This window comes from Triticum urartu, chromosome 3A, assembly GCF_056163025.1.
Source record: "Triticum urartu cultivar PI428250 chromosome 3A, HENAU_Tu73, whole genome shotgun sequence".
In the NCBI taxonomy this organism is placed as follows: Eukaryota; Viridiplantae; Streptophyta; class Magnoliopsida; order Poales; family Poaceae; genus Triticum; species Triticum urartu.
This window is the reverse complement of record NC_141875.1, coordinates 300,197,001-300,219,970: the sequence shown is the minus strand read 5'-3', so window position 1 is coordinate 300,219,970 and position 22,970 is coordinate 300,197,001. Positions and strand designations below refer to the sequence as shown.

The 22,970-nt window shown below is 49.1% G+C and overlaps 3 pseudogenes; 2 read left to right on the top strand and 1 right to left on the bottom strand.

Moving 5' to 3' along the window:
* Positions 1-1,506: 1,506 nt before the first annotated feature.
* Positions 1,507-2,541, top strand: LOC147979512 (uncharacterized; annotated as a pseudogene).
* Positions 2,542-3,065: 524 nt separating this feature from the next.
* LOC147979511 (uncharacterized) lies at positions 3,066-4,588 on the top strand (annotated as a pseudogene).
* Positions 4,589-10,097: 5,509 nt separating this feature from the next.
* On the bottom strand, positions 10,098-19,718 carry LOC147979510 (uncharacterized; annotated as a pseudogene).
* Positions 19,719-22,970: the final 3,252 nt, after the last annotated feature.

Here is a 22,970-nt window from a genome sequence, read left to right as displayed (position 1 = left end):
TATATACGAACTTGGTCCGACGTACAATTGTAGAGATCAATATTTTTTATACTTAAAATTCTCGTTTTAAGGATCAAATGTATACCTTTTTCACAGTTGGCGTGCCGACAAGTTGATATGAACTTGACCCGACGTACAAATTGTGAGATCTGTCATACCATCAATGGAACTCCCCTTTATTTCATGCGGGAATTATCAAATCTTTCCAAGTTTATATGAGATGCTCGTTTAAAGATCACACATATTTCTTTTTCACAGTTGGCATGCCGGCAAGTTTATATGAACTTGGCCCGACGTACAAACTGTGAGATCAATGTTTTATTTATTTAAAAGATGGCCGTTTAAAGATGCGAACTTATATCTTCCTCACGGTTGGCGTGCCGGCAAGTTTATATGAACTTGGTTCGGCATACAAACTGTAGAGCTCATTTTAAAGCTACACACATATACCTTTCTCACAATTGACGTGCCGGCAAGTTTATATGAACTTGGTCCGACGTACAAACTGTGAGATCAATGAAACCCCCCTTTATTTGATGCAAGAATTATCAAATCTTTCAAAGTATTGCATATATAAACTTTTTTCAAAGTTTTGCATCTATCAACCCTTTCAAAGTTGACATTCAGAAATCCTAGATTGGGCTTTATGCACGTATCTCTCTTTTTTTGGAGGATAATTCATTTTGCTGATATTTGACCTTTGCATAATTTTTTAGCACTAACAGTCATCATCATTTTTTTGTAGAGTGCAAATCCTTTCTTTTTCATCAAGGGCTGGCTTCGCTCGGGCTATCGCCTCCGTGGAAAAACTTCCATTCATTTACCATGGTTCATTTATTTTGCTGTTTTGAACACGACTTGTACCTGTCAAGGTAGTCAAAGTCGGGATTCGGAGTCGGATCAATTTTCCTTAGACAGAATCGAATCGTAGTATCGAGTCGTGGAATCGAGGATTCTACTAGATTTACTCAAATAAGATATTTTGTATCCACGAAAGAAATTTATATGGGTTCTATAGAGTTTTGACACTAAATATAGAGCAAAGACGTACACATCAATGCTAGTTCTATTCCACTTCTTTTTATGGCTAACCTACTATTAGCGTGGATGTATGGAACATATATAAGGAAAATATATAGAACATTGAAATCTTTGATGCATGATATTTACTTACGAGTTTTTTAGAATATGTGAATAGCCGATGACTTGCATATCCGCCCTACAGTGTTGAACCTTGAAGGGTCTTACTCTTCTTCTCAGATCAATCTTGACGCATCCTTCTTCCCACACCAATTCCATTTGTCGACAAGTCTGATCCTCAATTTTGATCTAGGTTTTGAGAGCCAGATCAAAGGTGTCGGTGGCTGAGCATTTGGGCTTGGGAGGGGAATAAAGGGCCATGAGGCATGTGAAAATGGTTTGGATGATGGCATACTATTGTGGTACAACTAAACAAACAACTTAGATAAATTAGTAGAATCGGAATGTATATTTTTTTGCATAGAGATGGCGCAGAATTCGCCCACGGTTCCCTCACATCGACTATCCCTTGTCGAGTTAGCCAAGCAACAGAAACTATATGAACCTAGCTCTAATGACCAAGACTGTCCGATAGTTAAAGCTATAAGTATACCAAAGGGTGAACTCGACTACGGCCCTCGCGGTTGGCAAGCGAGACAGTCCAAACTAGCCTACTCATATTACCCATTGGCGGCTTCACCGCGAACTGATACAGCTTTATGTCTGGGTACTGGGATGGTATCCAAAGGTTTGACTTGGGAACATCATGATATTGAGTATATGCCATGTCCTTCAGGCTATAATGAATGGGGAGCAAACATTTTACGAAATCATTCTTTTTCCCTAAAAGGACTTGGTGAAGGTTCAGATTACCTTTGTGGAGCTATTTACTACTCTTTGGGTGATTATTCTATTTCCCTTGCCTTGCTAAGATCTCTGTTAGAAAAATGGAATCCAAAAACCAACACGTTCCTATTCTCATGTGGTGAACATACTATTACACTCCTTGATATGTATCAAATGGCCGGTCTTCCTCTGGATGGAGACTTATATGAAGAACTTATCCCACCAGAACATGCACTAGACCCCTCCCATTGCCAATTCCCTGATTTCTTGCCGGACCTATTATCCGCACATGATCAGCTTGCCAAGAACAACAGCGGCCACGTGACTTTCCAAGTCTGGTGTGACTATTTTCACAAACGGCGAGACCACTCCGTTCCTTTCGCGTCTCGTCGTGAGGTCCGCTTGTATATTGCGGCATACATTACTATTTAGTTGTGCTACTTTGTTGTCATTGGCGGGGAAGACTATATTCGCGCTGGTGTCCTTGAGATGGCGTCCTGGATCGCTCTAGGGCGTCGAATTTCATTAGCTCCACCAGCACTTTGTTCTATCTATTTTTCGCTTCGTCGCATCAGCACCCATCCTGTAGGACCCTGCTACCGGATTAGGGGATGGCCCGTCCACTTCATCATCAGCTGGATGGGGGTTTATCTGAAGAACGTATTTGGTAAATGAGCAAAAGTGAGCAAATTTCCAACTTCTAAGCTTTGTCCAGGGAAATTATCTATGGTGGGGACTATGTTTAGGATTCCACATGATTTTAGCCCTGAGAAGGCCCATGATTTCTTCGAGAAACACAAGAATGTTGCGTGGTACCCCTCAAATTTCTCTGACTTTGCTAGCACTCGTTGGCTGCAAAAAAGCATTCACCATTTCCATCCGTCGAGGGATGCTACCGTGGAGAAGGTCCGATTATGATGACGACTTGTGCATTGTTGAGCTGTATCATCCCGACCGTGTGGCTCGACAATTCAAATTGGATCAGCAAGTACCATATACTCCATTGCGCAGTTTATATATAATAGATGACATTAGTGTTGCTTATGCACACTGGTGACATATATTGCGCTCGAATCCGACAGCCTCACTATATTCCCAACAAAGATTTTGTGGGCAATTCCTCAGTGGCATGGACAAACTGGTGGACCATTTTCATCCAACCTTTCACCAGCGTTCTAGGCCAGCTTCGTCAAGGTAACATGCACGGGCGAGATTCCTATGAAGAAGGGCTTGCCAAATATGTGAATAATGGGAAGAAACATATTTTCCCTCACAACATTTTGGAAGGGGATCTTGTCGTAGTAAAGAGGGTGTCTGCTGAACGGCAAGAGGAATATCTTGCAGCTGTTGAGGCGAGAGAAATGCTGGCGGTGAATCATTGGAGGGACATCTTAAGAGGTTACCACTTGGATAACAATGCCCCGCCACCTTTATTGCAACAGGTAATATATATATACATATATTTTTTTTGCTGCTACTATTATGCGCCAACACTACTATTTACTAACTGATATTATTATTTTTCCTATTTTTAGAAGCGGAAAAATAATCCAAATGATGTTGCTGCAAGTTCCTCTTCCAATCCCCGGCCACTTATAAATGTGACAGTGTCAGGCACACGTTTAAATGCAAGGAAGGGTGGTACTGACATTTTGGTTGATAGGAACTCAAAGGAACCTAGTCCAAATGCAACAATCTCTTCTGGTGGGGAGGAAAGACCTGCTGTAAAAAGGAAGATTGGAATTTCTCTTGGAGAAAGCCCATGTAATCTTGACGAGTTGGTTGATTTTATGCATGAACTTGACGATACAGGGACTGATGATAATGTCATAGGTTCTGATCTATCATTTGAGGATTTTGATATATCAGAACCCTCTCTTAATCTTCCAACTCCCCCCTACATATCTATACTCAGGCATGGCCTCGCAGGCTGATATTTCAAACATTTCGCCTATCTCTACGCACGGTAGCTTTATTCGTACTTTGTATCTTTTTCTATTATTAATTTCACTGCAATATCATTTATCTTGCCTCCTTCTTATCGCCAGGTGGTATGGAAGAAGCTTCTAATCTCGTCAGTGGCGAGGGAATAATGACACAGATTTCAGCGGCACCCATGGATATTTCCGCTATTACCAAGCCAGTTCTGGATGCTATCGATTTGTTGCTGAAGAATGCTTTTGAAGCTTTAGAAGCCCCTACATTAGCAGATTCTTAGCGCCATGAGATTTTCCAAGCAGTCCGATCAATGCTCCTGGCTAGTGATACTATTCCTCAAATTGCCCCTGTCTGCACGGATTGGGAAAATTTTATTTCGATCTCAAATGCAATGCAAGAAGCCCGCACAACCATTGAGGATCAGTCAAAGCAAAAGTCTGAATTTGTTACTGCAGCAGAGGGCAGGGCTGAATCCATTGAAGCATCTCTGAAAACTTCAGCGGAAGAGATGTCATCCATGCTGGAGAAACAAGCTAAGAAGAAGGAACGTGTGGAGGCCCTCTCCGCTCAACTACAAGAAGCTACTGCTGAGTTGTGTACAACTCAAGAAAGGGTCAAGCAATTGGAGTTAGATCGTTCCGCCAAGCATGCTGAAGCCAAGAAGTTGCATGAAGATTTGCTTGAAGCTAATGTGAAAGCTTATGAGGAATTGAAGGTTCTTAAAGGGAAGACATCGACGCTGGAGGACGAAGCCAAGTCTATTGTTAGAAGTCTGAAGGACTGACACTCCATGTCCAACTGAGGTTTTTTTTTGTTCTTAATAAATCAGACATGTTGTCTATTTATATTTTCTACTCAGACTTGCATAAGGCGGCCAATCGGCACACCCATTTTTCTCGTGTCTTCTCACATGCCAGTAGCACCATTCGCGTATGTTTGCATGGGATTTATTCATATGTACTGATGGATTATGCAATGCTATTCGTATAGCCCTACTTTCTGTGTGGAATGGATACTCCGTGCTAATTGCATGAACTAGCTTGGGTAACCCTTTTATTTATTTACATTTTTTTGCTTCAAGCCTTATTACTTTATTTCATTGTTTATTTTTTTATCTTTTACAAATTTATTTGTATTTTTATATACACAACCCTTTTGTACAACAGATTAAGCTTATGAGAATTTGGAGTCATTTTTTTACGCCATAGTTTAGACTTGTAGGCTATTGGGGTAAAAATTTATGTGCCCCAGTTTATACTCTTAAGGGTACGCAGTACGCTTGATGATTTCTTTTCCTTGCATCACAGTTTATACTCGTAAGTTGTTGGAGTAATTGTTTTTTTGTGCCCCAGTTTAGACTCGTGGGGGTATGGAGTATTTTTTTTTCCTTATGTGCCCCAGTTTAAACTCGTGAGGGTATGGAGTGTATTTTTTATGCATAGTAACGCTTAAGGAATTTCCCATTTACCGGTGCCGGCGAGTATTCCCCATCTGGTGATATGATTCTATATGCGCCACTAGAATAAACCTCTTTTATGACGAAGGGACCTTCCCATTTTGGTTTAAATTTTCCTTTCATCCGCCGCGTGATATTCATGGGACGAATGATAGCAAGAACTAAATCTCCTTGTTTGAACGACCTTCTTTTGACTTGTTTGTCGAATGCTCGCGACATCCTGGCTTGGTATGCCTCAAGATTTTGCAAAGCTCGAAGCCACCTTCCTTCTAGTCTATCCAATTCATCGAAATGTAACTGTATTGATTTTTCTTCCGACAAATTTTCATGTGTAGCGACTCTCAATGACGTTATGTGTACCTCTAAAGGTAGAACGGCTTCTCCTCCAAATACTAAGGAATAAGGTGTCATTTCTGTCGGCGTGCGTGTTGTGGTTCTATAAGCCCACAAGGCTTCGAGAAGCTTTTCATGCCAGTCATGCTTGTTTTTTGATACAACTTTCTTTAGTAATTTGCAAAGAGTTTTGTTGAAAGCTTCTGCTTGTCCATTGGCGGCTGGATTATATGTTGTGGAATAGTGATGGTCTATCTTAAACTTTGAGCATAATTTCTACACTTGTTTGTTTTTAAAAGGAGTTCCATTATCAGACATAATTCGAGAAGGAACGCCAAAGCGATAAATGAGTTGTGTTCTTATAAAATGTTCTACATTCTCCGCTTTGTCTTTCTTCAGTGGTGTAAGTTCATCCCACTTGGAGAAATAGTCTGTTGCTGCTAAAATGAATTTGTGACCTTTGGACGATGGTGGATGAATTGGCCCAACTATATCCATTTCCCACATTTCAAAAGGCCAAGACATATTTGTCGCATGGAGTGGTTCATGCGGCTGATGTATAAAGTCAGCATGCACTTGGCATTCATGGCATTTCTTTGCAAATTTAGTGGCGTCTTCAAACATTGTGGGCCAATAATAACCTAGACGCCTTAATTGGTAGTGCAATTTAGGACCTGATTGGTGCGAGCTACATATTGCAGCGTGCACCTTGTTTAAGGCCTTCATAATTTCATTTCCAGCAAGGCAGCGCAATAATATGCCGTCATGGGAATGCCTATAGAGTATGTCGTTGATGTATGTGTAATGATCTTTTGCGGATTTTAGATCTTTCGCTAGTATCAAGAGGTAGGTATCCATGAAATAGATATTCGAGGAATGGTGCTCGCCAATCCCCTACCTCAATTTCACATATATCGGTTGTCATTGCAGAAGATATTACCGTTTCTTCTTCTTCAACAAATATTGGCAATAACCTTCGTTCCTCTATGTGTACGTCCATCATTTCATGTGAGCCTAGTGACATACTTGCAGCTAAACCGGCTAAGGCGTCAGCCTTTTTGTTTTGATTTCTAACTATGTACTGAATATTTAGATCTTTGAACATAGCTAGGAGCTCTTTTGCCCTTTTGAAATATGGCAACAATTCTTGTTTCTTTACCATGTAGGTCCCCATTAGTTGATTAATCATTAATTGTGAGTCCCCATAAACAAAGAGTGTATCGAGCCCCATGTTTATTGCTATTTCAAGCCCAATGATAAGAGCTTCATATTCGGCTGAATTATTTAACACCGCCAAAGTTAGGGTAAATGAGTATGGGATCACCCCTTCATTAGGTGTAATGAAAACGACTCCGGCGCCTGACCCAGATTGCCGGCAAGCGCCATCAAAGTACACTTGCCTTGTTGATTTTGTAACCGTCATGGTGAATGCATCCTCATCTAGCAAGTCATCATATATAGGAAAATCATTTGGAATCGGATGCGCCGCAAGGAAGTTAGCCAAAGCTTGGCCTTTTACGGCCTTTTGCGGTATATATGTGATGTCAAATTGTGACAAAAGCATCGCCCATTTAGCCAATCTCCCTGAGAGTGCCATTTTACTTAAGATATATCTGAGTGGGTCTGCTCTTGAGACTAAATGTACAGTGTGTTCTAACATGTAATGTCGCAATTTTTGTGCAGCGAACACCAGTGCGAGACATATTTTTCCATGTATGGATAATTGCACTCGGCCCCTACCAAGGTGCGGCTAAGATAATACAGGGATATTTCCTTTCCTGCATCATTATTCTACGCTAGGAGTGCACCTAGTGAAGTAGGCATTGTAGCAGTATAGAGAATTAATGGTCGGTCTTTGATCGGTGCGCCTAAAACAAGAGGATTTATCAAATATTTCTTAATTTATAGGAATGCGTTTTGGCATGCTTGATCCCATTCAAAAGGGACTACTTTCTTCATAAGTCGCGAGAAAGGTTTGCATCTCCCAGATAAATTTGAGATAAACCTCCTAATATGTGCTAGGTGGCCTTTGAAACTCTTCAATTCATGTAAGTTAGTGGGTGGTGGCATCTTAACGATCGCCTTGATTTTACTTGGATCGATCTGAATACCATTTTTTGTAACCACAAAACCAAGAAATTTTCCAGAGGAAACTCCGAACGTGCACTTCATGGGGTTCATTTTTAGATTATGTTGCCTAAGACGCTCAAAAACCATTTCAAGGTGTTTCAAGTGGTCTTGTCCATGCTTTGATTTCACAACTATGTCGTCTATATAGCATTCAACAATCACATATAACAACCCGTCTAAGATGATTGTCATTGCTCATTGATATGTCACCCCAGCCTTTTTTAACCCGAAAGGCATTACTTTATAACAATATATGCCTTTAGGTGTGTGGAATGCTGTTAACTCTTCATTTTCAGGTGCCATTTTAATTTGATTATAGCCAGAACAACCATCCATGAAAGACAATATTTCATGCCCCATAGTAGCATCGACTAGTATTTCAGAGATGGGTATTGGGAAATCATCTTTGGGACATGCTTTATTCATATCCCTGAAATCTACACATATGCGTGTTTGACCATTCTTCTTTTTAACGGGTACAATACTAGAGACCCATATGGGGTATTTGACTTCTCTAATGAACCATGCGACTATGAGTTTGTCGACCTCGGCTTCTATTTGTGGAAGTATTTCAGGCCGGTACTTTCTTTGAGCTTGCTTCACTGGTGTGGCATCATCTCGCACGGCAAGGCGATGGACAGCTATATTTGGGTCCAACCCAGGCATTTCTTCATAAGTCCAAGCGAATACATCTCTATTTGCACGCAGGAACTCATAATATTTTAGTTTATTTTCTTTGGACAAATGTTTGCTAATAAAAAATGGTCGAGGATCATCAGTCGTACCAATATTTATTTCTTCTAACTCATCCACGGTGCATTGGTTGCCATCCTCCATTTGTGGAGATGCCTCCGTCATGTCCGTATAGTCAGCCGAAGCCATACAAACCTCATATCCTAACCCATGCTTCATTTCTTTTAAAACATGGTCTTCGTGCAAAGCTTCAAGTTGTTCTTGAGATAACACCTTTAGGAATGGTGCTAGCTGTCCCCGGCCATCACATAGGGACGGGCCAGTGGCGATGTCATAACCCATTTGCTGCATCATGTACAAGACCCTGTTATCATACAGAGAAATGGGTAAAGATTCATCATCTTTGTTAAACACAGATATTTGTGTTGTATTTTTATTTTTATTTTCACCAACGTTTGAACGACGTGGCCCTTTTTGGGATTGTTTTATTCTATATTGTACCAAAGGAGGTAAAGGCGTAGGGAAATTAGTACCTTTCATGTCATGGGATTTGTCTATGACACGAAATATTGGGTCACCCTTCTTCCTTTGGTTGCTTGGTATATACTGGTAGGTCTTTCTCTTTGACGAGGGTTCTGCGACCTCCTTTTCTACAACATTTGACTCGGGTATTTTCCAGCATTTTGGCTTTTGCACCTTATCAATAGGCTCGAAGTAGAACTTTGCATCATCATAAAAAGATTTAGCTATTGTGAATGGCTTCTTATCAGCAAATATTCTGACTGTATCGCCTATCCGATCTATATATTTGATACACTGATGTGAAGTGGATGGCACAACTTGATTCTCATGTAACCATGGGCGTCCAAGCAATGCATTATATGATGTGGCCGCATCAATCACGTGAAACATCACGTATGTGGATAGTGTGTCCAATTTTAAAACCAACGAAATGGTACCCATAGCCTCATTGGTTAAATCCATGTATAACTACGTTAGACTTGCTCAAATCTCCCTTGGAATATCCAATCTTTTTGAGTGTATGCAATGGTAGCAGATTTATAGCTGACCCACCATCTATCATTATGCGATTTATCGGCAATACATCAATTTCGCCAAACATGAGAAGAGGTTGCTTCTTGGGCCCTAACAACGTATCCTCATCTGTGAATGTCACATTTAGGACTTCAGATTCTTCTACCTCAGTTTGAGATACTTCTACCCTGTAGTCTTCTGGAAATGTGAGTGCTGCGACAAGAGCTTTACGCATATCAGATGAAAGACACAAAGCATCATACACAGAAAGCATAGCTGGTATTTTCTTCAAATGTGTGATTACATCATACTTGAATGGCACCCTACAGGCAGGGTCCGTCGAATCATTTGGAACTGCATCCTTGCTTTTTGGTTCTTCTCTAGGTGGAGGATGCGGGTCTGCTAATTGACGACCTAATCTAAGATGAACCTGATCAACTTCTAATGGTTCTTCGTTAGGGAAGCATAGAGACTCGCCATCATCCTCGAACAAACCAATAGTGAGAACATTTAATTCTTCACTTGGTATTCTCATGCGCTTCGTGGTGTGCTGATATATCTTCGGTGCGAAGCGCAGAGGAGGAGCTTCTTCCATCACTGGGGATAGTACATGGCGTTTTGACCGCCGTGGCCCCCCAACCTTGGGCTACACCATTGCTGAAGGGAATGTAAGCCTCTCCTTTATGTTGATCTTGCAATTTGGCAAGGCCTGGAATTATCATAGGAGAACATCCATATTTGGAAATTAGTACTGCATCATCATAAGCACTCTTCATATTTGAAGACGCATAACTCACCGCCTCATCCTCGAGGGCAGCGACATTTGCTGAAGCCTTTTTCTTTCCCTTTGTCATGCTTTTGAGGAGATCCGCATCAATAGTCCCCTCATCGATCATTTTGTGGATGATATTCTTCACAACAAAGCAATCTTTGAGTGTATGGCCCAAAATGCGATGGTAGTGACAGAAATTTGGGTCATTAAATTTTGAGGCTTCTTCTGGCCTTTTGGGCCTGGGAAGTTATATTAGACTCAACTCCTTTAAACCAGTGAAAAGGTCATCAATTTCTTCTACAGGAAAAGAATACTCCCTGTTTTGCCGTTCGCCAAGAGTTGGCCTCCTACCAACCTGTTCATCTCGCTTCCCTTGATTCCCTATAGGTGCTCTTCTGGCTGAAACCGAGGTTTTACCGTCGTTATCTCCATGGCTTGCGCAAACTTGGGTTTCATTGGCAATTTTTCACACTGACCACCTTTGTCTGTAGGCTTGTTGACCGTTGTTTTTGTTCGACGAGCGACAAGCTGCATAAAATTTTCTATATCCGTGGATTTTGAAGCTAAATCTTCAAACGTGAGGGGCCTCACTCCTTGTAACTGGTGTCGGCGTTCTGGGAACGGGGGTCCCCAGACTTGCCTGCCTGCGGCCTGCGGCGTGGCTCAAAGGAGGCCCAGCATGGCCCATCTTCATCAGCACAAGACCCAAGACCCTCGCGAGGGGCCAAGCCTCGCGAGGCGGATGACACGGAACTTCCTCAGGCGCGACCTCGTCAGGCTGGCTCGCGAGGAGGCGGAGAGATCAAGGCGGAGTACCTCGCGAGGTGCCCGTGACGCAAGCCATGACGACTCAGGGCGCCAGGCGGGCGCCAACGCGCGCAGTGTCCTTCTTTCCTCTTTGGTGCAAAGGGGGCAAGCGCAGCCGCAGAGTACCGAGGCATCAGGCAAAGGTTGCCATTTCGGTGCAACAAGACCAAGACCAGGAGGACTACGAGACGGAGGTCACCATGGAGCCCAGGACGGCGTCATCACCAGAGCTTTGCGCAGGCGAAGACTGCTTTTGTCAGGATAGTTGATGCTTGCTGTCCCCCTTCAAATTAGCCCGCCATTGTTGGCTCCCTTCCCGCTCGATATTTGGGAAGAGGACCAGGGCCTCTATAAATAGGACCAGCCACCCACACGGCAAAGGGGGGTCTTGAGGTTCGGTTCAAGTAGAAAAGGGGAGCGAAAGAGAGAGAGAGAGGGAGAAGGGTGACTGAACTCCTCCTAGCAGTTCATCGCCCCAGCCAGGAACAGACCCTCGCAAGGCTGTTCTTCCTTGTATTGTTCATCATCACCAGCCCCGGGAGGCAATCCACCAACCACACACTGGAGTAGGGTATTACACCACAACGGTGGCCCGAACCAGTATAAATCTTGTGTCTCTTGCGCAGTTCTTTCAGTAGTTTTAGATCTTTGCAAGACGGGGAGGTAGAAGGCATAATCTCCGCGCGCACCCCAGTGTTTGAACCTTAAGGGTCTGTCGGAACCCGAGATCCAACATTTGGCGCGCCAGGTAGGGGTGCGCCGGAATTCGTCGTCCACCACCCCGCTCTCCCCCGACCGTCGCATCCATGTCCGAAGCACGTCGGGCTCGCGCCGAGCGCCGGGCCGCCATCGCTTCTCGCGTCGCCCAGACGGCGCCCGTCGGTGGCCGTCCTCGTCATTCCCCATCGCCCGCCGTCAACGCCGCCATCGGCCCGGCGGGGGGCGAGCGGCAAGCACCATTCCAACATCCGTCCATGCGGCAAGGCGGCCACACCGCTACTCCATCGCTCGCACCGGTTGGTTCTTCGTCCCGCGTGCCCCGCGCACCCTTAGAGGCTCGAGCTGGGCTCCTCCCGGCAAACGAGCTCATGCGCTACCGCCCCGTCGACAACGCCTACGAAGAGTGGCTCGACCGTGTTGCCAAGCTCGTCCGCACCGCAGGGGGCTCTCCTGCGCCGTCTCACCGCGCTACACCAACACCCCCGGTCGTCGCGGCCCTCCTGGGCGGCTCGCAGGCGCCGCCCACAAGTCATCACGTCAAGCCGTTCATCCGCCGGGTCAGCGCCACTTCGACGTGGCAGGGGGCTCCCCCGGATCGGACGGCGCCCGAGTTCGGCCTGACCTTCAGTTCGAAGGACCACCCCTCCAACTCGGCCAGCTCGGGCGCACTCCCCATGTTGTGCACCCCCACCATCTGCCAGGTGGCCGTCACCAGGACCCTCGTTGACGGCGGCGCGGGCCTCAGCGTGCTCTCGGTCAAGGCCTTCAGCCTCCTCCGCATACCTCTGGAACGGCTGCGACCAAGCCGGCCCTTCTTAGGCGTCGGGGGCAAGCCGTCTAGTTCCTTGGGGCAGATCCAGCTCCCAGTGACCTTCGGCACCTACGACAACTTCCGCACGGAGCTGGTCGACTTCGACATCGCCCCCATCGGCCTCCCCTACAACGCCATCCTTGGCTACCCAGCGCTAGCCCAATTTATGGCCGCGACGCACCCGGCGTACAACCTCATGAAGATGTCCGGGAGCAACGGTATCCTCACTGTGCACGGGGACACCAGGGACGCGCTGCGGGCGCTCAAACTCGCCTTCAAGACGGCGGCGTCGGCACAGCACGCCGACTTGGAGACCCCCGAGGCCAAGGGGGCTGCTCCCGCCAAGAAGAAACAGTTGTTCACCCAAGACAAGGCGGAAACCAAGCAGATACCCGTCGATGAGGACGGGTCCACCAACGCCACCTTTACCATAGGCGCCCACCTCAAACCCGAGCAGGAGGAGGCCCTGGTCAGGTTCCTGTGCGCAAACAAGAAGGTGTTCGCTTGGGAGCCGGACCAGTTGGCAGGGATCCCCAGAAGTGTAATCGAGCACCACCTCAACGTGTGCCCCAACGTGTGCCCAGTGAAGCAGAAGGCCAGGCGGCAATCCACTGAAAAGCAGGCCTTCATCGTCCAGGAGACCCGCAAATTAGAGGCCGCTGGGGTCATCTGCGAGGTCCGATACCCAGATTAGTTGGCCAACCCTATCGTTGTGCCAAAGAAGGAAGGGAAGGAGCGTATGTGTGTCGACTTCACCAACCTCAACAAAGCATGCCCGCAAGATCCGTTCCCGCTCCCCCGCATTGACCAGATCGTCGATTGCACTGCGGAATGCGACCTGTTATGCTTCCTGGATGCCTTCTCTGGGTATCACCAGATTAAGATGGCGGTAGAAGACGTCGAGAAGACGGCCTTCCTGACCCCGTGTGGGGTATACTGCTACACGTGCATGCCATTTGGGCTGCGTAACACAGGGGCGACCTTCCAGCGGCTGATGCACATCGCCCTGGGCCCGCAGCTCGGGAAGAATGTTGAAGCTTACGTCGATGACATCGTAGTAAAATCTCGGGAGGCCGGGACCTTGATACATGATCTAGAGGAAACCTTCGCGAGCCTCAACGCAGTGAACCTACGGCTCAACCCAGAGAAGTGTGTGTTCGGAGTCCCCTCGGGCAAGCTCTTGGGTTTCCTCGTGTCTCATCGGGGCATCGAGGCTAACCCAGAGAAGGTCAAGGCGGTGGAAGACATGAGCCCGCCAAAGACCCTCAGAGAAATGCAAAAGCTCACGGGGCGCGTGACCGCACTAGGGCGCTTCATCTCCAAGTTAGGAGAGCGAGCCCTGCCCTTCTTCCAGCTAATGAAGAAAAAGGGGCCCTTCGAGTGGACTGAAGAGGCCGACAGGGCGTTCCAGGATCTCAAGAGATACCTGACCAGCCCACCGGTTATGGTGGCACCGCGCCCCCAGGAGCCCCTGGTATTTTATCTCGCCGCCACTCCTTACTCCGCCAGCGCAGCCCTGGTGGCAGTCAGAGAGGAGCACCGAGTCAAAGCCACGGCAGCAGCCCAGGACAAGGCAGAACAGGAACAAGGAAGGCCTACAGAAACCACCACCGCAGCTGAGGAGGATCAGCCGCCACAGAAGAACGCACCAGAGGCGAAAGAAGCCCCCCTTCCGAACGACCAGTCTCAGGAGGCCTCGTTGCCTCAAGAGGCGCCGCGGTCTCCGGAAGGAGCCACCAGCACCGACGCACCCCGCCTCGTTGAGCACCCAGTGTACTTCGTCAGCACGGTGCTGCGGGATGCAAGGGCACGGTACCCTATGCCTTAGAAACTCCTCCTCACGCTACTGGTGGCTTCGCGCAAGCTGCAGCACTATTTTCAGGGTCACCCCATTAGGGTCATCTCGTCGTACCCCCTGGAGAGAGTGCTCAGGAGCCCTAATTCAGCTGGAAGGGTCGCTGAGTGGAACATAGAGCTGCAAGCGTTTCAGCTCGAATTCAGCACGACCAGAGTCATCAAGGGAGCTGCGTTGGCAGATTTTGTGGCAGAGTGGACGGAGGCGCCAGGACTCAAGGCCGATGAGGATCGGTCCCTATCCCCGGGAAGCGAGGCACCAGAAGGCTGGGTCATGTACTTCGACGGGGCATTCTCCAGACATGGCGCTGGAGCTGGGGCGGTGCTTATATCACCCACACAGGACAAGCTCTATTACGCCGTGCAACTCTGTTTCCAGAAAGGCGAAAAGGTCTCCAACAACATAGCAGAGTACGAAGGTTTAATAGCTGGCTTGAAGGCCGCGGCTGCCCTGGGAGTGAAACGCCTCACCATCAAGGGCGATTCGCAGCTCCTTGTCAACTTCTCCAATAAGGTGTACGAGCCGAAGGATGAGCACATGGAAGCCTACCTTGCAGAAGTCCGCAAGATGGAGAAGCAATTCTGGGGGTTGGAGTTGCAGCATGTGCCCCGCGACACCAATCAGGAGGCCGACGATATCGCCAAACGCGCGTCCAGGCGGTTACCTCAGGAGCCTGGCGTTTTCGAGGAGCGGCTCTTCAAGCCCTCAGCTCTTCCGTCACTGTCAAACACGGCTCAGCCCTTTGAGGAGCTCCCCCAGCCACCTGCCTCGGGAGCTCCGACCTGCGGCCCGGCCTCAGGAGCGCGCCTGCTCCTGGCGATGGAACCTCAGGAGGGGTGTTGGATCACGGAGCTCCGGAGCTACTTGACGCAAGGGGCCTTGCCGGAGAAGGAGGAGGAGGCGGAGCGAGTGGCACGCTAGGCCACGGCATACTGCATCAGGGACGGAGAGCTCTATCGGAAGCGACCAAACGAAGTATTGTTGCGCTGCATCTCCAGGGAGCAAGGGAAGGAGCTACTGAAAGATATATACGGCGGAGACTGCGGACATCATTCGTCATCGCGGACCCTCGTCAGCAAGCCGTTCTGCAGTGGGTTTTATTGGCCCACCACGCTCAATGACGCCGTGGAACTAGTGAAAGCTTGTGAAGCCTGCCAGTTCCACGCCAAGCAGATCCATCAGCCAGCAGGAGGCTTGCAGACTATCCCCCTTTCGTGGCCATTCGCAGTCTGGGGGCTGGACATCTTGGGCCCGTTTCCTCGGGCGCCAGGGGGCTATCGCTACCTCTATGTTGCTGTGGACAAATTCACCAAGTGGGCTGAAGTGGAGGCTGTCCGCGCCATCCCTGCGGGCTCCGCGGTCAAGTTCATCAAGGGCATCGTAAGCCGGTTCGGAGTGCCGAATCGCATCATCACAGACAACGGTTCGCAGTTCACCAGTAACCTCTTCAAAACATACTGTGCTAACCTTGGAACGCAGATCTGCTACGCCTCAGTGGCGCACCCCCGAAGCAACGGCCAGGCCGAGCGAGCCAACGCGGAGGTCCTGAGGGGCCTCAAGACCAGGACGTTCAAGAAGAAGCTGGAGGCCTATGGCAGAGGTTGGTACGACGAGCTTCAGTCCGTGCTGTGGTCCATCCGCACCACCGCGACCAAACCGACTGGAGAGACCCCATTCTTCCTGGTCTACGGAGCGGAAGCGGTCCTCCCTCACGAGGTCAGACATCGCTCCGCGCGGGTCCTGGCGTTCGACGAGGCGTAGCAGGACACCATGCGGGGGATGGACCTCGTGTTGGGGGAGGAACGACACCGGGAGGCCGCGCTGCGAGCGGCGAGGTATCAGCAAGCGCTGCGGTGATATCACTGCCGCAACATCCGCCCCAGGACTCTCGAGGCAGGAGACCTCGTGCTCAGGCGGGTCCTCTCCAGGGAGGGGCTGCACAAGCTCTCCCCCATGTGGGAGGGCCCGTTCAAGGTTGTTCATGTTTCCAGGCCCGGCTCCGCGCGCTTGGAGACTCAAGAGGGAGTGCCGGTCCAGAACGCATGGAACATTCAGCACCTCCGGAGGTTCTACCCCTGAAAAGGCCCAGAGCCTGTGAAGCAAGGCGAGTGCCTGTGAAGCTATCGCGTTTTGGAAAAGGCCCAGAGCCTGTGAAGCAAGGCGAGTGCTTGTGAAGCTATCGCGTTTTGGAAAAGGCCCGGAGCCTGTGAAGCAAGGCGAGTGTCTGTGAAGCTATCGCGTTTTGGAAAAGGCCCAGAGCCTGTGAAGCAAGGCGAGTGCCTGTGAAGCTATCGCATTTTGGAAAAGGCCCAGAGCCTGTGAAGCAAGGCGAGTGCCTGTGAAGCTATCGCATTTTGGAAAAGGCCCAGAGCCTGTGAAGCAAGGCGAGTGCCTGTGAAGCTATCGCCTTTTGGAAAAGGCCCGGAGCCTGTGAAGAAGGCCAACGCCTGTGAAGCTCACCGCCCGTGACACTCTCATGTAATAATGAGTTGGGGCTGTACACGCCCCGGAGTCTCAGGAGTGCCGGCCTCAGGCCCTGGGGCTCCCTCCCACGCCCTGTGGCAGCACTTAGCTCCGCGCTGGTGAGAAGACATCGAAGACTAGACTAGGTGCCGGACGCGGCTTTTCATTTGCTTTCCGCAGTTGGCTTGTTCCTTCTCATTTGAAGTTTTATTGAAGTTGTCGCCGTCTTTGGCTTGCGGCTCTTCGGATTTTCGCTCTCCTGCCTCGATTTCTCTTACGCAAGGCCTCGCGAGGGGGGTAGTTGAGTGCCCTCGTGAGCGTTCCTATCCTGGTCGTTCAAAGAGTTCGCGACCCGGGCCCCGTACAGGAGCACCCCTCCAGTCCGTGCCCCACGGGCATCGCGACATAGACAAAGGGCCTGGGTCGGTCGCCCCCCCACGGCCAGGGTCGGGAACAATCCACGCTCAATCACACAGCCGGAAGGAACGGTAACGAAAGCAAAACGATGATTAACAGCAATAACCCAAACACGCCCCCGCGGGGCTCCACACTATTGTCTTTCTTACACAGGGAAAAGGGGAAAGGAAGAACAAATCCGGCGCGGCTCGCCTCGCACCGGCCCGTGAGGAAGGCACGAGCTGCCTCTGGAGCTCAGGAGGACTCCCTCTCGCGCCTCACCAGGGCGCGGCGGCGTGGGGGCTAATCGCGGCCGCCGCTGGAGGAGTCGCCGTCTGAAGAAGAACTAGAGAAGCTTGAGGAACTCCGGGCGCCGCCCGCCGCGCGAGCGCTGCTCCCTCCATCATCACCGGAGCTGGGTTCCCAGCCGCGGTCGTCGCCCTCGGGGCAGCACCCCGCGCGGCGACCATCTTCCCCAAACACCCTCACGTAGAGGGTGGCGTCGCCGTCGAACTTGAAGTGCAGGGTGCATCGGCGGCCCAGGCCACGTGCACGGGCAAACGTCTGCCAGCCATGGGCCAGGGACAGATTCCCAGCCGCGGAGACCTCCAGGGAAACCCATGAGGCCCAGCTGCAGCAGCCGTCGGCCTGGAGCTAGAGGCCGCCCGGGGCGCCGGCCGGGAGCTCGCCCAGGAGGGAGCGAGGAAGCGGGAGCCGGGTGCTGGCCGGCTCCGCCGACCACACGATGAACTCCGGCAGCGCTTCAACGGCACAAACGCGCGGCCTGGGGGGACGTGCAGCCGGGGCGCACCCCCCGGCTGCAGCAACCCGCCCGTCGCCGTGCTGAAGATCACCACCACGGCCGCGGGGAGCCACCGCGGTGGCCACAGGATGCTTGCGAGGGCGCCCTCTGCCACGCTTGGGTGGGGCAGAGGCGGGCTCAACCCGGCAAGCCTTCCCCTTCTCGGCGGCCGAAAATCTCTTCGACGGGGCCATGAAGAAGAAGGGGAAGCGAGGAGGAATGGACTGGAAGGGCACGCACAGCTCCGTACTTATAGCCGGCGAAGGCCAACCACCGGCCCCCAAGATCATAGTAATCATGACACGATCTGCATGCAGGGACTTGTCCAACTCGCGCGATCACCGAGGGGTCGTGGGGAAGTGGAGACGCCCACGTCCCATCAACCGCCACGCGGCGCCCAAGGCCGCAGGCTGTTAGGGCCCGCGGCGCTTCACCCTTACCCTTTCGCCTCTCGGCGCAGCCAAGTTCAGGCGCGCCTTGGGCCCGGGGGCTACTGTCGGCGTTCTGGGAACGGGGGTCCCCAGACTTGCCTGCCTACGGCCTACGGCGTGGCTCAAAGGAGGCCCAGCATGGCCCATCTTCATCAGCACAAGACCCAAGACCCTCGCGAGGGGCCAAGCCTCGCGAGGCGGACGACACGGAACTTCCTCAGGCACGGCCTCGTTAGGCTGGCTCGCGAGGAGGCGGAGAGATCAAGGCGGAGTACCTCACGAGGTGCCCGTGAGGCAAGCCATGACGACTCAGGGCGCCAGGCGGGCGCCAACGCGCGCAGCGTCCTTCTTTCCTCTTTGGTGCAAAGGGGGCAAGCGCAGCCGCAGAGTACCGGGGCATCAGGCAAAGGTTGCCATTTCAGTGCAACAAGACCAAGACCAGGAGGACTACGAGATGGAGGTCACCATGGAGCCCAGGACGGCGTCATCACCAGAGCTTTGCGCAGGCGAAGACTGCTTTTGTCAGGATAGTTGATGCTTGCTGTCCCCCTTCAAATTAGCCCGCCATTGTTGGCTCCCTTCCCGCTCGATATTTGGGAATAGGACCAGGGCCTCTATAAATAGGACCAGCCACCCACACAGCAAAGGGGGGTCTTGAGGTTCGGTTCAAGTAGAAAAGGGGAGCGAAATAGAGAGAGAGGGAGAAGGGTGACTGAACTCCTCCTAGCAGTTCATCGCCCCAGCCAGGAACACACCCTCGCGAGGCTGTTCTTCCTTGTATTGTTCATCATCACCAGCCCCGGGAGGCAATCCACCAACCACACACTGGAGTAGGGTATTACACCACAACGGTGGACCGAACCAGTATAAATCTTGTGTCTCTTGCGCAGTTCTTTCAGTAGTTTTAGATCTTTGCGATACGGGGAGGTAGAAGGCGTAATCTCCGCACGCACCCCAGTGTTCAAACCTTAAGGGTATGCCGGAACCCGAGATCCGACAACTGGACAGCCACTTCCGAGCGGAGATTGTTCATGCACATGCGCACTGCTTCTGGCTCAGTGATTGGCTGTGGGCAGTGAAGACTTAGGTTTCTCCATCTATTTATGAAATCAGCCGCCCTCTCATTGAACCCTTGTTCAGTTTGGGTCAACTCAGTTATGCCCACCGTCCTCTGCGTGCTATAAAACCGCTCGAGGAATGAGTTTTGCATTTGTCCCCATGTTTGTATAGAGCTTGGAGGTAGCTTGATGTACTAAGTGAAAGCAGGCCCAGACAATGTGTGTACAAATTGCCTAAGGAGAAGTGCTCCATTGTTAGCTGTATCCTGACAAGCAGCAAGGAAGTGTGTATGTGCTCATGGGGAGATCCACTCCCGTTGAACTTACTAAACTGCGGCTGCCTGTAATTTGTTGGGAAAGGAGCAAGGTCCACATCAGGTGGGTACGGCTTAACATACCCTGGCCGCATCGAGTACTGAGTTTGCATCAACTGGGACGTTACCCCTTCAGCGATCATTCTTTGGATCACCTCAAGGTTAAGCCCTGCTCCTCCATGTTGGCTACTAGCACTTGTGCCACCATCCCCTTCATTTCCTTTGTTCTAGTTATTGCTCATCTGAATTCGAAGGGCTGCGAGCTCGTCTTCCTTTTGCTGAAGTGCTGCCGTAAGGTTGGCTAATTGCTCTTTAAACGAACGAGTTTCATTCGCGGCTAGGACTTCTTCTGTATGCTCTGCACCATGGTGGAGTTCTATCTCATTTTCAGAAGGACAAGGGTTACTGTCCGATAGGGGATTATAAGACCCACCACAGCTGGACCCATGTTCTTCATAATCTGAACCTTTTTGGCTTCGTGTCTTACGACGAGGACCTTCTACAACAGTTTGCGTGCCTTCTTCCTCTTGAAATGTGTTGATGTGGAGGATGTTTCACTGGTCTTGTCTGACGCCGCCCTGACACCAATTGGCGTTGCTTGGAACACTTCGAATGATTTATTCTTGGTCTGCTTATGAGAGGGCCATGGAGACAAGCTCGTGGCCACCTCATTTGATGGATTTGATAGCCACTTGTTCACTTTAGCCTGACTGTCCTCATCTGATGGAGCATGTTCTGTCCCCTGGACTCTGCTTAACCCAGACCTGGCCCGTACCACGCTTTCTCTTTCTTTGTATGCCGCCCTTCTTGAACGGACACGAGTGATGACCCACAAGTATAGGGGATCTATCGTGGTCCTTTTGATAAGTAAGAGTGTCGAAGCCAACGAGGAGCAGAAGGAAATGATAAGCGGTTTCCAGCAAGGTATTCTCTGCAAGTACTGAAATAAGTGGTAACAAATAGTTTTGTGATAGGATAATTTGTAACGAGCAACAAGTAACAAAAGTAAATAAAGTGCAGCAAGGTGTCCCAATCATTTTTGTAGCAAAGGACAAGCCTGGACAAACTCTTATATAGAGAAAAGCGCTCCCGAGGACACACGGGAATATCGTCAAGCTAGTTTTCATCACGTTCATATGATTCGCGTTCTGTACTTTGATAATTTGGTATGTGGGTGGACCATTGCTTGGGCGATTTCCTTACTTGGACAAGCATCCCACTTATGATTAACCTCTATTGCAAGCATCCGCAACTACAACAAAAGTATTAAGGTAAACCTAACCATAGCATGAAACATATGGATCCAAATCAGCCCCTTACGAAGTAACGCATAAACTAGGGTTTAAGCTTCTGTCACTCTAGCAACCCATCATCTACTTATTACTTCCCAATGCCTTTCTCTAGGCCCAAATAATGGTGAAGTGTTATGTAGTCGACGTTCACATAACACCACTAGAGGAGGGACAACATACATCTCATCAAAATATCGAGCGAATACCAAATTCACATGACTACTAATAGCAACACTTCTCCCATGTCCTCAGGAACAAACGTAACTACTCACAAAGCATATTCATGTTCATAATCAGAGGAGTATTAATATGCATATAGGATCTGAACATATGATCTTCCACCAAATAAACCAACTAGCATCAACTACAAGGAGTAATTAACACTACTAGCAACCCACAGGTACCAATCCCGGACTTGGATACAAGAGATGAACTAGGGTTTTGGGAGGAGATGGTGCTGGTGAAGATGTTGATGGAGATTGCCCTCTCCTGATGAGAGGAGCGTTGGTGATGACGATGGCGATGATTTCCCCCTCCCGGAGGGAAGTTTCCCCGGCAGAACAGCTCCGCCAGATCCCTAGATTGGTTCCGCCTCGTGGCGGCGAAGTTTCGTCCGAGAAGATGGCTTATGATTTTTTTTCTCATGGAAAGACTTCATATAGCAGAAGATGGTCATCGGAGGGCCACCAGGGGTCCCACGAGGTAGGGGGGCGCGCCCAAGGGGGTAGGGCACGCCCCCACCCTCGTGGGTAGGGTGTGGCCCCCCTGGTGAACTTCTTGCGCTCAGTATTTTTTATATATTCTGAAATTGACTTCCATGAAGTTTCAGGACTTTTGGAGCTGTGCAGAATACGTCTCTAATATTTGCTCCTTTTCCAGCCCAGAATCCCAGCTGCCGTCATTCTCCCTCTTTATGTAAACCTTGTAAAATAAGAGAGAATAGGCATAAGTATTGTGACATAATGTGTAATAACAGCCCATAATGCAATAAATATCGATATAAAAGCATGATGCAAAATGGACGTATCAACTCCCCCAAGCTTAGACCTCGCTTGTCCTCAAGCGAAAGCCAAAATCGAAAAATATGTCCACATGTTTAGAGATAGAGGTGTCGATAAAAATAAAATACGGACATGAGGCCATCATGATCATTCTTAGAACAACAACTTATATAATTCTTGTCATATGATCTCTTATGCTAGAGTAATAATTCAATCACAATTTCAAGTATGAATCATAAACTTCATTGACAACTAACAAACTTTAATCTCAATCATTGGAGCAATTGCAATTTATCATAACATAGGAAAGAGTTAACATAAGAGCTTTTCAGCAAGTCCACATACTCAACTATCATATAGTCTTTCACAATTGCTAACACTCACGCAATACTTATGGGTATGGAGTTTTAATCGGACACAGAGAAAGATAGGGGCCTATAGTTTTGCCTCCCATTGTTTTACCTCAAGGGTAATGTCAACAATAGTAGTTCATGAAAACTCACATCCAATTAGCCGTATATACCAGGATCTTTCCAACATGTTGTGCTTGCCAAAAAATAAAATGTAAAAAGGTAGGGTGAAGATCACCATGTCTCTTATGCAAGGTAGGAGATAAAAGTAAAAGATAGGCCCTTCGCAGAGGGAAGCAGAGGTTGTCATGCGCTTTTATGGTTGGATGCACAAAATCTTAATGTGAAAGAACGTCACTTTATATTGCCACTTGTGATATGGACCTTTATTATGCAGTCTATCGCTTTTATTTTGTCCATATCACACAATCATATAAATTTTATTTT